Raw genomic sequence first — 19,708 nt, forward strand, 5'->3', positions numbered from 1 at the left:
ATGGTAATGGGGGGCCAAAAAAATAAAGGGTCTAAGCTAGATAATGGCAGTTTGTTTCCTAACAACTGCTTTCAGCTCTCTTACTATGATACAGATACAACATTAACCAGTTCAGAATTGAGGGCCCAATCCTTCAAGCACATATGGATGTTCCTAACTTCACTCACGTGAATAGTCCATTGAGCTTACATGAATAAAGTTAAATTCAGTCTTGCAGGATGGAAGTCTTCATTTTTACTGTAGAAAGTAAGTCTAAAATGACAAAGGGTCACAAAATGTTGGTGAAAGGGCTGCTGGTTACTTTGCAGGTAGGATCATTTTAAAATTGTTACTTTTGTCCTAAAATCTTCTTTTATCTCCCCTTTCAATTTGGCGTTTTCATTGCTCCCATTGCCTACTCTGTTTCTATCATTTTTCCTTTCCCCCCCCACCCCATCCCTGTTTTCACCTCCTATTTAATATAATTAGACTAAAGATAGTTGGTCTTGTTTTTCTGTGATGTGGTCCCAGCTGTGAATCAGTGGGAATTCAAAGAGGCCACTAAACTATTATATTATGTATTTAAAATTTGAAAAATGCAAACAACTATCATATCATATACTTATGTAGATGGAAAAATAGAATACAGTATCACCCTGGGCAAGAAGAAAGTGTTTAGCTCTGACCTTAAAAGCAAAAAAAATATACTGCTTTCAAAAAGGCATGTCAATGAGAAAAATAAATAATTTTTATTTTTTATAAACTGCAATGCAAATAATAATTTTAAAAAATTGAAAGTGCTGTTGAAGCAAAAAAGTTGGAGATCTACCAAGGTAAATAATGGAGTGAAAAGATTAATATTGAAACGGGTGCAGAAAAACAGGTGCTTGGGTAACTGCAAGTAAAGTTTAAAGAGCACAGAGTTGGACTGTGTATAGGAATATGGGACATAACTCCTCTTACACCTCTGTATGAGCTACCCAGACCATGGGTCCAGGCATCTGCTTACTGCCTCTGAGTCACATTGCCTCTGGTGCTACCCATGGGGTGGTGCAGCTTTATGCACCAACCCTTGTTAACCTAAGTAATAAGAACAGCCGGGTCAGACCAATGGTCCATATAGCCCAGAATCCTGTTTTCTGTCAGTGGCTTCAGAGGGAATAAACAGAACAGGACAATTTTTTTGAGTGATCCATCCCTTGTCATTCAGTCCCAGCTTCTGGCAGTTGGCGGTTTAGGGACATCCAAAGCATGATGATGTATCTCTGACCATCTTAGCTAATAGCTGTTGATGGACCTATTCTCCATGAATGTATCTAATTCTTTTTTAAATCCAGTTATTCTTTTGGCCTTCACAACATCCCATAGCCCCTAGTTCTTGTGTTATATGACGGGGTAAATAACACTTCCCTATTCACTTTCTCCATGCCATTCATAACTGTAAAGATCTCTACCATATCCCTTTTTAGTTGTCTCCTTTCTAAGATGAATGGCCCCATTCTTTTTAATCTCTTCTCATATGGACACTGTTCCATACCCCTAATTATTTTTGTTGTCCTTCCCTATACCTTTTCCTATTCTAATGTATGTTTTCTGAGATAAAGCGACCAGAACTACATTCAGTATTCAAGTTGGAGGGGCACAATGGATTTATAGAGCGGCAGTATGATATTTTTTGTTCTATCCCTTTCCTAATGGTGCCTAATATTATTTTAGTTTTTTTGACGGCCACTGCACGTTGAACAGATGTTTTCAGAGAACTATCCATGATGACTCCAAGATCTCTTTCTTGAGTGGTTACGGCTGTTCTATGTGTAGTTTCTATGTGTAGCTGAGATAATGTTTTGCAATGTGCATTACTTTTCACTTATTAGCATTGAATTTCATCTGCCATTTTGTTGCCCAGTCACCCAGTTAGTGAGATTTGCCTTGTAACTCCTTGCAGTCAGCTTTGGACGTAACTATTTTGAGTAGTTTTGTATTGCCTGCAAATTTTCCTACCTCACAGTTTACCTCCTTTTCCAGATCATTAATGAATATGTTGAATAGCACAGGTCCCAGCACAAATACTTAGGAAACCCCACTGTTTACTTCACTCCACTGTGAAAACTGACTATTTATTCCTACCGTTTCTTTCCTGTCTTTTAAACAGTTACTGATCCATGAAAGGACCTTCTCCCTTATTCCATGACTGTGGCTTTCTGAAGTCAACTGGACCACCCTCGTTGGGGCTTGTTGACCCTCTCAAAACTTCTAATAGATTGGTGAGACATGATTTCCTTTTACAGAAGCCATGCTGACTCTTCCCCATCATATTGTGTTTATCTATGTGTCTGATAATTCTGTCCTATACTATTGTTTCAATCAATTCACCTGTAATTGCCAGGATCACCTCTGGAGCCTATTTTAAAAAATGGAGTTATATTAGCTACCCTCTTGTCATGTGGTACAGAGACTGATTTAAGCAATAGGTGACATACCATATTTAGTAGTTCTGCAATTTTATATTTGAGTTCCTTTAGAACAGAACAGAAAAGAAATACATCTGATCGTGGTGACTTATTACTGTTTAATTTATCAATTAAATTTCAAAATTTTATTTATTGACACCTCAATCCGGAAGAGTTCCTCAACTGTGGGAAAAAGAATGGCTCAGGTGTGGGGATCTTCCACATCCTCTGCAACGATGATCAATGCAAAGAATGCATTTAGTTTTCCCACAACAGCCTTTTCTTCCTTGAGTGCTCCTTTTGCACCTCCATCATCCAGTCATCCCACTGACTGTTTGTCAGGCTTCCTGCTGCTGATGTACTTAAAATAATTTTTGCTATTAGTTTTGGTCTTTAGTTATTTGCTCTTCAAAGTCTGTCTTGGCCTGCCTTACTGTACTTTTACACTTGACTTACCAGAGATTAGGATCCTTTCTATTTTCCTCTTTAGGATTTGATTTCCAATTTTTAAAGGATGCCTTTTTGCCTCTGACTGGCTCTTTTACTCTGCTGTTTAGCCATAGTGGTATTTTTGGGGTCCTCTTACTGTTTTTTATTATTTGGGGGTATACATTTAGTTTTCACCTCTATTATGGTGTTTTCAAATAATCTCTGTGCAGTTTGCAGGCATTTCACCCTTGCGACTCTTCCTTTTAATTTCCATTTAATTAGCTTCCTCATTTTTGCATAGTTCTCCCTTTTTATATTAAATGTTACTGTGGTAGGTTTCTTTGGCACTTTTCCTCTACAAGAATGTTAAATTTAATTACATTATGGTATCTATTCACCTCTTAGGCCAGATCCTGTACTCTGCCTAGGACTAACTCAAGAATTGCTTGTCTTGTGGGTTCCAGAACTAACTCAAGAATTGCTTCCCTTGTGGGTTCCAGGATGAGCTGCTCCAAGAGGCAGACAATTATGGTTTAGAAATTTTATCTTTGCATCCCTTCCTGAGGTGACATGTACCCAGTCAATATAAGCGTGGTTGAAATCCCCCATTATATTGCATTTTCTGCTTTTGTAGCTACTGTAATCTCCCTGAGCAATTACAGTCACCGTCACCATCCTAATCAGGTGGTTGATAGTATATTCTTATGGTTCAAGCATAGAGAGTCTATGGGTACAGTTTGATTCACTTAAGATTATTACTGTATTTGATTCTATGCTTTCTTTAGACATATAGTGCTACTCCCCTACCAGCACGACCTACTCTGTCATTCCTATATATTTTGTACCCTGATATTACCAGGTTCCACTGATTATCCTAATTCTACCAAGTTGCTGTGATGACTATTATATCAATATCCACATTTAATACCAGTCACTCTAGTTCAACACCTTAGTATTTAGACTTCTAACATTTGTATATAAGCACTTTCACGTTTAGTCAATATTCAGTTGTTTGCCTTCATGTATGTGTATATATAATATTCTGGACCAGGGCTAAAATCACCAGGAACTAGCCCATAGTGTCTTTTTCTAGCCTAAGGGGGAAAAAAGTGTTAGCTAATACATTTTAATTAAATGCTATTTACCGATGCTAGTTATATAAGTTAGACAGGGTGGGAGAGGTAATCTCTCTCTCTCTCTCTCTTTTTTTTTTTTTTTTAAACCTACCTCTTTTGGTGAAAGGGATAAGCTTTCGAGCTCCATGGTGCTCTTCTTCAGGTTTGGGAAAGGTAATCAGAGTTTCACATGCTTAACAATCTATTCCACCTTATATTTAGCTGTGACACTCTGAAAAAGCTTGTCTCTTTCACCAATGGAAGCTGGTCCAATAAAATATATTACCTCACCCACCTTGTCTCTCATATCTTGGGACCAACATGACTACAACAACACCCTAAACAAGTTATATAAGTTGTAGCCTGCATTGTGCTATTTACAATTCATAATTCAAATGACATGCAGACCAGAATGATTTGCTGAAGAAATTTGAGAATAATTTCAAATAGTGAATATGTTTGAGAATTTCATGATCTGTTTGTGCACAGTTCATGAACAGAAAAGAAATAACAGGCAAAATTTGAGTAAATTATTCATTGTGGATTATTTGCTCAGCTCTTCTGAATGCAAGCCAAGGAGTAAACATGTTTTCATAGTAACCTGAAACAAAACAAGTTGCATAAATGAATGCATTCTGTTTCCAAACAGATTTCAGCTTTATGCTTCCAAGATGTAGTCTAGTTAAAATATCACCTCATTTAAAATTACCCTGGAATATTTTACTTCAATTTTGACAATCAATTTCTGTAGAAAATGCTATAACTGTGTACATGACATTGCTTTAGCTAGATAAATATCACTGTAACCTTTGTTGCACTTATAGTGCATGTACAGCAGTATTTGTTGGAATAGCAATAAATTAGAAAATCTGGCCTAGTTACAGACGGAACAGCTTGCTTTAAGATTTTACTTCAATTTCTTCCCTTTTTTTTTTTTTCTTGGCTCTAGCCATTGCAAATCATTAATTGATGGGAATTTATATGTTAGACTTACCTTTCAGTTTTGACAGAATATTTAAGCCACTAAAATTATAAATGACTTTTTAACAGGATTTTTTTTTATTTGATTATGAGCCAAGATTTCATACAGAACTAATGTTGTTTCTTTTTCCCAATAACAAAATCATGCCTTCTATTATGCTACCGGCTGCACCTGACACACTTTCCCCATTTTTATCCTCCAAACACTTTCTACTGTCCTATCAAACCATCACTAAGACCCAACTTTTTAAGCATACCTTCCTCCCTACAACTCCTCATTAAAAATCTCCACCTCCTCCTGTATCTTGTGCTGAGTTTGTTTGTCATGATGTACTTAAGTAGAGGAATCTCTTCATGTCAAGGAACAAGCTTGTTATGCAAAAGTATTGATTATATTTATAGGGCTATGAACATTTATGTTAATAACTGATAGTTATAATAATTAAAGGGTGGGGTGATAATCTGTATTATTTCCCTAGCCCATTTTTATTAGTAGTGTAGAAATAATTGGAATAACAGGCAAGCATCAGTTAGGAAGATGACATTTCTTAAAGTACAACTAAAACAGCAGATATCAAAAATGGTCTTTTCAGATCCTACAGTATGTTGGACCAATGCTCCCTTGCACCTAAATGTGCCAAGAGTACGTTCATAAATTTGTGGATCACTAGTCAGAACCCCTGCATGGTGGAAAACAAGGTCACAGTTGCAATAAAAGCCATAGGCAGTAATCTTTGCATTGGCTGTGAAGTTTTCTCCCAAGGCATGTGGTGAAAGTTCCATTGCTTGACATATTTACAACTACACTAGACAAAATATTAGTAAAAGTACAATTGGGAACAATCAAGCACTGGTTGGGAGAGGGACTAGAAATCTCAATAAGGAAATTACAGAGGGAAAGAACCTAATTGTATTATGCTAACATATTAGATGTAATACTCTAATCATAACGCAACTCATAGTCATAATTCTTTGCATGCATGAGACTGAATGAGGGGCTCTGCAAACAACAAAGAAGAAGAAATACCCATGCACAAAACATACTGGTGTGTCTTGTAATTATACAAGACACTAACATGTCCTTGCAATTGTTAAAAAATATAATTCATATTTTTTAAAAAAGAAGATAAAAAGTTGCTTTGAAATGTTTTCTTAAAAGAAAATATATTGTTCCCCAACAATAAGAACTGATAGATAAGCACTTGAGAAATAAAATTAAGTTCTAGGTACCTTACATAAAACATGATAAAAACAGATAAAAATATGAAGAGCACATAAAATGTATAATATCAAATAAATGTGCCATGCTGAAGACTTTCTAAAATAAAAAGATTTTTAAACTCAATTTAAAATGGGCTAACTCCAAGGTCCCTCAAAGGTCATCAGAATAGTTCAGAAATGAAAGTAATGAAAATCGTATTTAAACATCAGTACTGAAATATAAACTGGAATATGAAGTTACACTTATTTTAACTTCTAATTAATACATATTTTTTCTTTTTTCCTCATTTATGTTCTTTCTTGATAGCTGAAGCCATTCTCTGACTCCTCTTCCCATAATTCCTGCTCCATTAAATATCTGTCTCCCGGCAACACTGCACTTTCTCTTTCACTGCAGCTGGGAACATTTTAAAGCTGTATTTTACATTAAGAAAATGGAATCATACTTTTCTGACTTTTTCTTAATATGTAGAATTGGGCCCTAACCACATTTAAGATCTTGCTCAAAACTCTTGGCACTGTTTATGGACATTACTTCTGAAATTGAAAAAGAAAATGGGGGGAGGGGTGAGTGGGGGGAAAGTTTTTAAAAAGCCAACCTAAGACCACCCATTATTTTGTAATCCATACAACACTTTCTGGGTTCTGAATATGTTAGATTCATTTGGTTGCAGTTGTCTGGCTTTTCCAATTAAAATTTCTATGGAACAATTCATTGCTCAGAGTACTTAAAGGAAGAAACACCACCAGGCTGATCATTTGCACAGCCTAATATACAGTAATGATAACTTGAGGGTGCTTCCTGTTTGGAAGGAAATTACTATATATTTATTTATTCTTTCCTCTGAGCTTCTCAGTGCATCCTGCCTTCTCAATGTCTTTTAGACTATAAGCTATTCAGGGCAGGGATATATCCGCATTGTTGATGTTGTAGTCTTCCTCTCTGATGCAGAATACATCTGGTGCTCCCCTTGGGAGCAGCTCCGCACAGTCTCCAGGGCTGTGCCTTGAGGGTATTATGTAGCCTTCAATAGTTATTTCCTAATAACTATCATGAATATGCAAATCTCCTTACACTGATTCAATACCATCATCTCTCTGCTCTGAATGGCTCCAGTACTTAGAATTTCCAAGCAGTCTGCTAGCAGAATTTTCCAAAATGCACATAGAAAAGACAAAATGCCAAAAGCAAAGAAAATGAGGCTTTCATCCAGCCATCTTATTATGTCCATATTACACTCAGAGAAACAAAGAGATAGCGCGGATAAGTGACTTCCCTGAGGTCACAGAGTGATTCACAGATAGTTATGATTAGGTCCCAGGTCCCCTCAATCCTGTTCCCTTGCTTTAAGCACCACCATGATCAGATTACCTTCCATGTCTAATGATTAATGAGAAGGCACCTTAGAGCTCTCTGAGGTCTGATTCCTTCCCTGCACTGTTCCTAGGGCAGCACAGCTGTGTACTGCCATTTACATGGGACAGATTTTATGTGGACAAACCAGTGCTAAGAAAGTAGCCATGGTTTATCCATACATGATATGTTACAAGTTCGATTGAGTTGCTATAAAGGAATCTGGAAGACAAAAGAATATGTTGTGGTGGATTTGGGGAATCCCGCATGCATAACCACAATCTAATACCAGCTTTTTTCAAAACAGAGATGTCATTGGATTTATCAAATTTGCCTTACAGACTTAGTAAAGCATTCATTACTTTCTTGGTATTTTTCTTACCCTGCAGAATATTATCAGTTTTTCAATGATGGCTTTACAAGCCAGTAGTAACTTATTTAGTTGTGCTAGAGCAAAAAAACATCATCAAGGTTTGAGAGCTTCAGAATTTAATGGGTTCTTTTTGATCTTACTGTTCCTTTTGATTTGCTTGTGGCTTTTTTATGAACTAGATCTGAAAAAAATATTAACTCTTACATAACTTAAACATTCTGTGACACCATCACCCATCCCTCATCATTTCTGCCCATAAGCAAATGCATTTTTTGTAGATTAAACTTAGCTTTTTCCTCAACTTTTATTTACAGATGATTTATGTGAGAACTGAATAAAATATTTAATCCAAAATGAGTCAGTACAACAGCAAAATTGAGAATTTAAACCCAAAGCAATCAGGAAATTCAAGGTAAGGTTCCCACAGCAACATAATAGCGACACTGTCCTCAGCATGATTCCTTTGCAGCTCTGAGAATGGTCAGCTTTGTGCAGTGTGAATGTTCACTATAAACTGATGCAAGCTCAAGTCAGTAAGATCAGAGACTCTGGTACTCAGCTGCACTCCAGTCCCTTTGCCACTTCAGTGGCACAAAGGAGCCAGAAACCGGTTGGATGTTCCCATTGGGAGTCCCTCCAACATAGGAGATTCCCTGTTGGTATAAAGTTATGGAATGACCCTATGCCAACCCCCACTTGCAGCCCCTGGTGCCTGAAGAAAGGAAAGGGGAGTTTTGGGGTGTGGTTGGAGTGTTTTGTGCTCTGCATATTCTGGGCTCTCAAGTGATTCCTTGGGATGCGCCTAAGATATAAGTTAGAACAGACCTATGGAAAACTGCCATCTAATAGCAAAGGCAGATGATGAGCTAATATTATTACTACTAGATGGCTTATTACACCTTTGAGTTGTGCATACACAACTATTGCATACAGTTAGCCTATGTAAGAACATGGTCATTTGACTGTTACCCTTTCCTCCTACCCCTTCCATTTGTTTGTTTCACCCATCAGTTGTGTCTTTAGATTGTAAGTAGAGCTAGCCAAAAAAGATTTATTTTTATGCAGAAAGTTTTAATGAAAGTGAAAAAAAGTTTTCATCTAATTCTTTTGCAGAAAATGTAGATTTTTGACAGAAATTTGAATACCAAAATGTTTCAGTCAAAACATAAGATTTTGTTCAAAAATGAAATATTTTTATTTTGGAATTTCTCTCACAGTGCATCGTGAGAGTTGTAGTTCAAGTGCCTCAGGCTCCTGTTCTCCACTATTGGCTAGGCTCCTTGTTTGGGCTATATCACCCATGATGCACTACCATCTCCCCTTTTTAATAGGGGAGGCAGCATGTCATGGGAGGCCCTGGCTATGGTGCATCATGGGAGATGTAGTCAGGCCAGGGAGCCTGGCCTGTAGAGGACAATGTGGACATGAGGCAACTGAAGTACAACTCCTCTGGGGCACTTATTAGAATGAGAATGAATCAACTTTTTCCAGGTAATGTCAGCTTGTATTCACCACGCTGTCCACCACCTGAAATATTTCTGATGGGTGTGATTTTGTGGGTGCTAGAGTACAGGAGAAGAAAGCCTTAATTTCCCTATTACATATAGTATAGGATTTGAAGTTTTTCCTTTGATAATATTTTTCAGTCCCAGAATGGAATGACTACCATTGATACCTTATCCTCTGCCCAATAGGTTACAACTTCAATTGAAAGGGGCCCATTGAAAAGGACCAGTATTCCTACACTGCTTAGACACTTTTAGAAACATCCCTTCGGATTGGACCAATTCGTTACAACGCTGACTAGGAGGAGATGCAGAATTGCACTGTCCGAGGATATGCTCATGGAGAGATAGGGCCTAAGAACTATGCTCTACAGTGAACAGTGGAGACTGTGACTCACTGTGACTTTCAGGCTGGGTGAATAACTAGGAGAAACCTCCTTGGGCCCTTCCCCAGGTAGCACCACTCCACTCCAATTTCCCCTCCCCACTCCAATATTTTATCTGTTGCAGTCCATATACATCCCAAGGTTGCTTTTAAGGATAATGTATAGAAGAGTGTGTTTAGGTATTATTGTATCAGTGGGGGTGGACAACATATGGTCACAATCAATGTTAGTTAATCTTAGTCCTAAAAACAGTTGTGGTTCTTATAATTTTTCTAGCTGTTTTTTTCCCAGAGAGGTTTATAGATTTTTTTTAAAGTAATTACAGCAATAGTTATGTCACAAAAAAATTTTTTTACAAGATAATCTCAATTTCCTTTAATATTTTCTTGGGAATCACTATGGGTAATATAGAAAATAGGTAATTGAGTTTAGTTGCTATTACCATTTTGACAGCCAGAACTCTTCCCCATAGTGACAGATTTAATTTCTCACACATGGCTATATAAATTGAATAATAAGTGGTGTAATATTGTTTCTTGCCACAGCATCAGAACCATTATTTAGCAATATATTCAAACTATTTCATCTGAGTTGATAGCCATTAACATTTCAAAGCCAGATAGATCCTCAGCTGATGTAAATAGACATATCTTCACTGAAGTCAAAGCTGACTCACACTACCAGCTGAGTATCTGGCCTGCAATATTGTTAATGTTCTTTCTTACTTCTCACCAAATGTATTGTAATTTTCTTATTGGTAATATGGCTTGAGTGCATAGAATAGAACTATGAATTCATTATGTGCCCAGTCCTGCAATTCTTTGAGCTGAGTAATTTCTGCAACGAGCAAAGTGTCATCATCAATTTAAACTGTAGACAATAGAAGATGAGGGTGTTCTGCCCCTTTCCAGGGATGCTTAGTGATTCAAAAGATTTGGGCCTCATAAGCAACATTAATTCATGCAATTGCCAAGGATACATTTACAGCTAATTCTAGAGGATCTAGTGCTAGAATAAATCAGAAAAGGGAGAGGGGACATCTCTGATGAATGTGTCATTTCAACACAGATTTGTGAAGTAATACAGCATTATACTATACTGCTGCTCTCAAGCAACACAAAATAACTTAATTCTCTTGAGAAATAATGGACTTATATTAAAATACTCTAATACTTGCTGTTTACATGACTGAATAGCTTCTCTGCATCCAATGACATGGTAGAGAGGCTAACTAACTACATTAAGAGACCGCTGCTTTAAGGTGATGAGGACTCTGTTAATGAGCTGCAGGAGCCCCTTGATAACAGAAATATTTGGTTTCCTAAGTGCAGATGCTCATCTTCAGTTTTCCAAAAAAGAAAGTTTCTAACCCTATCCTATTCCTTACAAATATAGTCTTGAAAAATCTGAGACATACCACTGTAATCGATAGCTAAAGTTAAAAGGAAGAAGCAGCGGGGCTCTATTTCTAGACAGGAGGCAGGCAACTGTGTAGAACTGTCTAGAACTGTCTTACCAACCCACCCCAAATTCCTCAGCCCAATCCTGCATGTAATAATGTGATTGTTAATTGACGGTGATAGGATGCAATTACATTTGTGGAGAAGCATTGGCTCCGCTGCTGCCTTTTCACACTGCAAGCACTGCCGGCCCCTGGAACTCAATAGGTATTCACTCCCTGAACTCTGCCAAAGGAAGCTAATCCCAAACTGTTGAGGCCAGCTCTGCTTGTTAAAATCTTCAACCCTGGTTTTTCACTCAGGCAGATTCTGTGCCATAGGTGAGCTTGCTATTCATGCAGCCAAAGCAGCTGCAGCAAGGGGTACTCCTCTCCAGAATCTTCCATCAATGCCTCCTGCAGTGTACAAGGGGCACATTTTGTAGAGCCTCCCCCCCGACAGCTTCTCCACCAGTTCATGAGAAGAAAGGGGAGTGGAGGCGGAACCAAGCTGCTGTTGGGCTGTGTGGGTATCCTGCAGCTACTCTAATCCACCATCTCTTCCCTTGGGGAGGTGGAATATGATGGGTTTGGAGGGGTAGAAATGAAAGGGATGATAAATATGCGTGTAGAGGTGAAACGACAGATGGATTGAAATGGAGAAGATTAGAGTGTGGAATTGCTGGATTTTTATTTTATTTTATTGGAAGGGAGAATACTTTACCCAGGGAGTATTGTCTCAGTAACTGAGGTGAAAAATTGTTGAAGGTACCCTATGCTAAAATGTTGGCAGCACAAAACTGGAGCACCCCTAAGAAAGCCTGAGCATCCCTGACTGCTACTGATGCTGGGGAGATTAGGGATGGGTACTCATCATACTCTTAAGGATGTGACGAGCACCTTACAGGATCAGATTTTAAATCAAGACTTCTTATGTTACCACAATGCAGCTCTTCCTTTACTGGATCTCATCTCACTTCAATAAATCCAATCTCAGCTGGATATATTAGTGGGGAATTAAGTTTGTCAGTCTGCTTTCTAACATTGTGTAGAAATGTGCTGAATGTTCTAGTCATGTTCATATCATACATAATGCTATATAAAACCAGCAAGAAACAAAGGATATGCTGGCTTTTATGCAATTTGATAATTGGGCATTCACCCCTAAGAAAATCCAGTTTCTGTCATATTGAACACTGGGGAAATATTGCAAGAGCATTTAAGAATGTGAGATGTTCCTTACCAATTAGAAACACAGCACAGCGATGGCCCAGACAAATTCTCTATTTTAGCCAAGTGAACAGTTTAAAAATATTTTTTCATTTATATTCACTCACATTTAAAAAAAAAGGCTTGAGCTGAGTTCATATATCTTTTGTGTTATGTTTGCTTGAGCTGAGTTCATATCTCTTTTGTGTTATGTTCCCACAAATCTTTTAACAAATGATCCTATGGGCAGAAATGATCACTTAAACATTCATGTTTAAGCCCAACAAAGACTTATGCATAGGCTTAATTGTATTAACTGTGAGCAGTCTCATTATCAAGGAACTACCTGTGGTTCATAAAGTTAAACCCATGCATAAATCTTTCCAGTGTCTGAGATTATTACAGAATATTCTGTAACTATCAGAGAATTTTTAACATGTAAATGTGTGCATTTGCACTGGAAACCTAATTTTAGGACTGATCCCCACCCACTCAGGAAAAAAATGTATACAAGGTGTCCTTTCTAAACAATCAAAACAGCTGACGTTTCAAATTCTGCATATTCACAATGAATTGCAGAGAACAATGATCTGCAGTAATTATTTTATGATTTATTTTGAACAAGTCAAGCTGAGAAAACCTGAGTAATCTGTTTGTGGACAATTAATAAACAGAAAAAGAAGTAAACTTTGTTGAATAAATTAGTTATTCTATAGGATGTACCTGGCTTGTCTCATAATACGGTATGATTCTGTAGAAACATATTCCGATATATTGTGAAGTTACAGAGTTAGTATCTCCACTTATAAATGTAATTGAGCTGTGGACCTATCTGTTAGAAACTACCTCTGTTTCTTCACCAATAAAAAGAAATAATATGATTTCCTTAACTCACCAGAGTTTGTGAGACTAATAAGACATTAGAGAGTTAATTGATAGGGGACTGAAATGGGACCCAGGAAATCTGTTCCTGACTCTGCCACTAGCTTGCTGGATGACCTTGGGTAAGTCACTTCTTCTCTCTGTGCTTTGGTTTTCCCCATCTATCAAATGGGGATAATTAAACTGACTTCCTTTGTAAAGTGCTTTGAGACCTGCTGATGAAAAGTGCTGTGTCAGAGCAAGATATTATTATGAAGTGCTTTGAGATCATCGTATGATAGGTGCTGCTATGTAAGTGCAAAGTATTCTTTTTCTGGGCTCTGGGATAATGAAATAGTTAAGAAAATAATTGCCAGATGGAATGTTGAAATTGACTGTAGACATACTGGCTCTGTTGTGGGGCATTCAGGCATATAGAGCTCCAGTGTTTCAAGAGCAACTACTGTACCAACACAATTTCATGAAAACTGTTGGGGTTTAGTGAAAATAAATGTTCTCGCCCGTAATCATTTTTGGAAACCAAACTAGTCTCCAATATTGATGCTATCATTAACCAATGCCTTGCTTGTCAAGGCAATTTCTATGTGCCAGCAATAGCTCTCTTCTACCGCTGCATGTGGTCTGCTTTCCCTTTGGCAAATAGGTTGTTATGGAAAAAGTTAATCAGGTTTTAGAGCTCACAGCCGCTTATTTGCATTGGCCTGAGGTGGTGCAGATGTCAAACAACACAACTATTTCCAAAATAACACAAGTGTAAAAAAAACTCTCTACTGTGTGGAGACTGTCACAGCTGGTAGTTTTGATTATCAGGCCTCAGTTTACCTCTTGCAGGTAAATTTGGTGGAGCACATCAAATCTGCTACCAGCATTTACTGGTGCTACAGGACAGATGGTATTAAATTTTAAAAGAGCATGACTGAAGGATGGGGTGAAGGAAGAATGCTATATCTCTCTGATTCCATTTGTGCTTGGTTATCAGAATGTATGCTATTGTACTACCAGAAAAATTCTGCAGAGCCATTTTTAAAAAGATCAGCACATACGCAGCTGTCAGTTCCTAAGCAAAATTTTACAGACCAAATGCACCATAAACAGATGCAATTAGAAGAGTTTGAGTCAGAGACTGGAGTACTTATCTGCAGGACTTTCTTCAGTAAACTAAGCTCTCTGAAGAATGGATGGGAGGGGACTGAGGAATTTGGCTACAAGGAAACAAAGAAAATCCTAAATTCACTGTGAATCAATAGGAAATAAATGGCATATTGATTGGTAGTAACTGGGAGGTGTGTTGATTTGTGTGGATCTGGTGTTGGCTAGTCTTTTGCTAGGAGTCTACTGAATCTGAATTGACAATGAGCTCCTCCTAAAAGGTGTTGAACTTCCTTGCCTCCCATTCACATCAATGGGAGAGAGCGCCACAATCTGCAATACCCTACTGGATAAAGCCCCAGGTGCTCTGCTCTTAAGTGTTCACTTGTTGTTCAAAGCTCTGTGGGGTAAAGGCCCATGTCATTTTATTTATTTATACTTAGCACACTGAGGCCTTTGGGCATTGCCATCAGATAAACAAGAATGCTAACAATAAAAAAGTATTGTCATGCCAGTTAGGGACAGGTCTACACTGAGAACAGGGCAGATACTCACTATCCCAGATACACACTCCTTGGCACATAGCTGGGGTGTCCTGTCAGTTGTACCCCTCAAGAGGGTGTAATATATTCCCTACTGCCTGGCTAGCTAACTCCTCTGTCTGGTGCATGGATAGGGGTGAGGCAATGGCCCTTCTCCCTGACCCTCTCCTTTTATTTTAAGGGTGCATGCAGAAAGGGACCAATTGTGTTTAGCTGAGCATAAGGACTACAGTTGTGACTTGTTGCTGAACAGGGGATCTTCTCACCCTACCCACCTTGCACACCTGTGCAGCAGCAAAGTACAGTCTGCCCCTCCTTGGAACCTGTGCAAGGTGCAGAGAACAGAATTTACAACATTTGACAAGCTAGTTATCTTCAGAATTTCTTTTTCCATTCCTTAAAGAGTCCCTAGGGAATTATATGCCTATGTTAATGTAACATTAAGGTTGATAAATCAAGCATTCAAATGTCAGGAAATGCAGATGTAAAGCGGAAAGCTCAACCTTTACTCTGCCTATGTGCTTCCTCCTTAAAATATGGTCTCTCTTTATAGTCTAATAAATTATTTGTGAAATAATAGAACAGCTAATATAATACACAGGAATTTTCTATGCAACATTACAAACAGTAAGAATTTTACAGGGCACACTGTACAGTAGGAATACATAAAGAATGGGACACAACTCACAAACACAGTTGTGAATTCTGTGTCACATTTCTATTTGTCTGTGTTCATACTCCCATTTTACTGCAAATGTTCATGCAAACAGCTTTTGGATCCCACTGGTGTTGAGGAAGTGCTGTGCTTCCTGGGAATATGTGCAAATGACGATGTTCCCACAATGTGAATATAGGTATTTGCAGTGGTGGATTAGCCACTGGGTCAATGGGGCCCATGCCCGAGGCCCCAGCCAATTGGGGGCCTCTGGAAAAATGGGCGCCCCTGCGCCCTGACCTGCTCTGCCAGACGCTCCTGCCAGGGAGCAGGGGAAGCCCCTGTGCCCTGACCCCACTCCCGGGCAGGAGCATCAAGTGAGCAGGGGAAGCTCTCACACCCCGGCCCTGGTCCCACGCAGGAGTGGGCGGGCAGGGCAAGCCCCTGCGCCCGGATCCCATTTCCCCTCAGGAGCATGGGGGGCGGGGCAGGACTTCAGGCAGAAGGGGTGGGGAGGGGCCCCCACTTGCTCTAGCCTAGGGCTCCACAAAAGCTTAATCCGCCTTTGTATAGTCATTATTCACACTGGAACTGCTCTCTACTGTAGATAGACTTCTCTCACCACAAGAGAAAGTAGGAGAAAACTACTGTAGTTAAGACAGACTTTTAAGGCCTTCTATGCACTCAGAATAGCCCTGACTCAGCAGTTGCTATAGCTACATGGGCGTAGAACCCATTGTAGACAAGCATATGCAAAAGGTCTGCACCATTTCAGTTTATTTACCTGAAGCAGAGTAAACCTCAATTGATAAATTCCAGATATTTCCAAGGACTGAGGTAGAAAATATCAAGTCATTAGGTGGCAATGGGTCATTTATTTTTTTTGTCCCTTCTTCAAACACCAGTATCCCATTCTTACACTAGCCTTGCCTCTCTGCCAGGCAGTACCCCATGTTTGAGACCTTGCAGTTTGGCTTGCCACACAGAGTCAAGGTATGTGCAAAGTGTAACTGGTTTTATTTGCATACACTCACATGCAGATGCTACTCCTGGAACAGAGAGAGTTAAACAGCAGCAAGCAGTCCTTTTTGGGGGGAATCTCAGCCCAAAACTAATGCCTGTTTCCCACCTCTTCTTCAAGATTTGACTGTAATCAGAAACTGTGGCAGAAAGCAAACTCTGCTGCTGTTCATACAGCTCCCTTGCCCAAGACCACTGCCTCTACACAGAAACTTTCATGGTAAAAGCTAGCAACTACATAGCATGTCTTCCCAAGACTGAAGATTTGTTCACACACTGAGAAAAAGTACTTGGAAGAATATGTGTAACTATGCCAGCCATAACAATATGATAGGATGAGAAGTGTCAATTGCATGAAGGGAATCTGTGAACAAGTTTGTTTGGAGATATTTTCAGACTGCAGTTCTAAAAAAATAGTGCCCTAAGTTCCAGTGGAAGAGTTAGGATCCACACACCATGAGGCCTGGGATATGGGTTATAAAAACCTCAGATTTTCCCCCAAAGTAATGGATAACTTGTGGAGCACAAACTTCTCAAAGTTTTCTGTCAGTCACAGATTATTGCTGTTATATTTTTCAAAATCTGCACACTAATTCAAACAAACAGCCCAGAGTGACCTGTTCTAGAGTGTGGGCAATCTTCATTTCAGAAAAATTGCCAGACATGTAATTTTCTCACATTCATATTTTGTGGAAATGAAAATACCTCTAACTTTAAATACTGAGACTCAAACCCTCTGGTCCTTTCTGTAGGCATGCTCAATCCTCAAATGCAAAGGACATGCTAGAGCTTCAATAAGGTTATTTTGCACCCTCAAGATTGCCATGGAGCAGCATGAAAGAGGGGTTTGTAGGCTAAGGGAAATGGTAGAGGCATAGTCTACACACAGTACTGATCCACAGCTACAAAACCTGAATAGGAAGTGTGATGGGTGTGTACCCCACATCAGTTATGTCAGGGTTAATGAGGGCCTGAGATGCCAATTAGGGTACCTGGCATCAGCTGTGAAAGGGAGGGCCGGAGCTAATTGAGAAGTCCAGCTGGGGAAGGGCTGGGGCAGCAGTATAAAGCCAGGAGACTGAGCACCTAGGGGTTGTAGGGGAAAGTGGTTGTGGTCATTCTCTGGAGTCAGTCAGTCAGGGACAAGGAGGATGTCTAAGAGGCAAGTAAATCCTGAGATCTTGCTCTGGTGTAAGGAGTCTGGCAAGAGCCTAGAGGAGGGTGAAATAGTCACAGGGAGTAAAGTAAGCTCCAGTAGTAGACCCAGAAGTAGGCAAGAAAAGATAGGTTTTGTGGAAGTAGCTTAGAGAAACAGGAACAGGGAGTGAGGACCTTGATTGCTGGTTATAGGGTTCTTGGACTGGACCTCATGTATTGGGCAGGCTTGGGTTCCCCTATCAGCCAGTGTTCTAGTGGCACAGAGCCCTGAGCTCTATATTATTCAATATAATCTGGAGATGGTATTTGGACAGTGTTCCTGTCAGACTTCATAACCCTGGAAAGGGTGGACCAAATATTGGCCAGGGCTGAGTTACCCAAAGAAAGACTTTTGCAGACATAGCAGCAAGGGAGTATCTGATGCAGTGAGAGCTATGTTCCTAGACCTGGACACAAGGAGGAACTCTAGAGTGAATGGCAACCCAACTACAGGGGGTAGTATTGGGCTGTGCTCACTACCCCTCCCTAGCTTGTGCAATAGATGCTACAGAGAACCTCATCAGACTGGAGATTCCAGTTCCTACCCCACATACCCCATTTACACAAGCTGTGTGAGAATTTGGCTTTACGTTTGAATCTCATTCAAAAGGACAGGAAGGAGGACAGACTTAGCTCACTTAACAATTGTATCTGTTTTGTTTACTGGAGTCCTTCCCAAGTGCACTAACTAGACAGCAGTCAGGATATAGAGAGCATTCAAGTAATCTCTACTTTTGTTTCTCTGTACTTCAAGAGAAATATACTCCAGCTGATACCCTTGAGTTTACCCCATCTAAATCTGAACATACCATGTTGGAAAGAAGTTGACTGGTCAAGGTTATTACCCATGATACCATCTACTGAGATTTAGCAGGCTTCTCACAGCAATTTTCATCATACAGGCAAGCATAGCATTATTATGTCTGTGACTGAGCACTTTTGAAATTTTGATAGCTTTCAGTCAGATGCCTATCTCGGGACACAAAGAGACATTTTACAATTGTTCTACTGCACTGTCAGCACAGCTGCATTTTTAAATAATTTATTTCAGCTTTAGCTGGAGATGTGACACACAATACTTTCTAGAAAGTAACTATGATATTTGGCATATTTTTCTGGGATCTCATCTTACACCTTGAGAAAAGGTTGTTGGGTTTTTTTATTATTATTTGTAGTGAGCATGATTGTGTCCTCGTTACGCATATCTATTCAGGACCAGTTGCACAAAGTTAGGTTGTGCTTTTCTACTGTGCAGCTGCATAAGCAATAGATGGGAATAAGGAGTCCTTGGTCTATACCAAGTGCCTTGGCTGAAATTGTGCCCTGTCCTCATGTGAATCATGTTTTTTGTCCCTCCTGCACTGCCACATAAGGACACTAGCCCTAGGTGACCTGCCTTTCAGAAGAGATAAGCACGCATTGCTGCCATGAATTTAAACCAGAATGGTGAGATCTTAACATTCCAGAATATCAGGCAACTCATTTAGGTACCTAAAGTCCAGGTTGTCACAGCCTTACTAATGCTGAGTAACGTGTGAAAGTCCCACTGAAATCTTTAGGCCATTTTCTCCCACCCTTTCTGATGTGGAATTATACCTTGAAGTCAAAGGGACAGTTTGTGGAATACCAAGTTATTTAGCTATTTTAGGACTAGATAGTGCCTTCAGGCACAATCCTGAGCAAAGGGTGGTGCATAAGCCACTCCATCCCAGGAATAGCCTCAGGAGGAAACATCCTCCTTCCTGTTACTCCATGTTGCAGGGGAGGGGGGCAGTTATTTGCTGCTAGCCTGTATCAGCAGTAAATAATGATACATCCTGCCATGACTCAACTGCGCTAGCTAGGGTATTGCTCCATCCATACCTTGCCTTCCCTACCCACAT

The 19,708-nt window shown here is 39.4% G+C and overlaps 1 long non-coding RNA gene across 1 annotated transcript; it reads left to right on the forward strand.

Moving 5' to 3' along the window:
- Positions 1-2,128: 2,128 nt before the first annotated feature.
- LOC135982056 (uncharacterized) lies at positions 2,129-10,583 on the forward strand. Its single transcript, XR_010599263.1, has 3 exons — positions 2,129-2,243; positions 8,217-8,314; positions 9,597-10,583. It is a non-coding gene; the product is annotated as an uncharacterized LOC135982056 (long non-coding RNA).
- The last annotated feature ends 9,125 nt before the right edge of the window (positions 10,584-19,708 follow it).

Source organism: Chrysemys picta, chromosome 3, assembly GCF_011386835.1.
Source record: "Chrysemys picta bellii isolate R12L10 chromosome 3, ASM1138683v2, whole genome shotgun sequence".
NCBI classification, from domain to species: domain Eukaryota; kingdom Metazoa; phylum Chordata; order Testudines; family Emydidae; genus Chrysemys; species Chrysemys picta.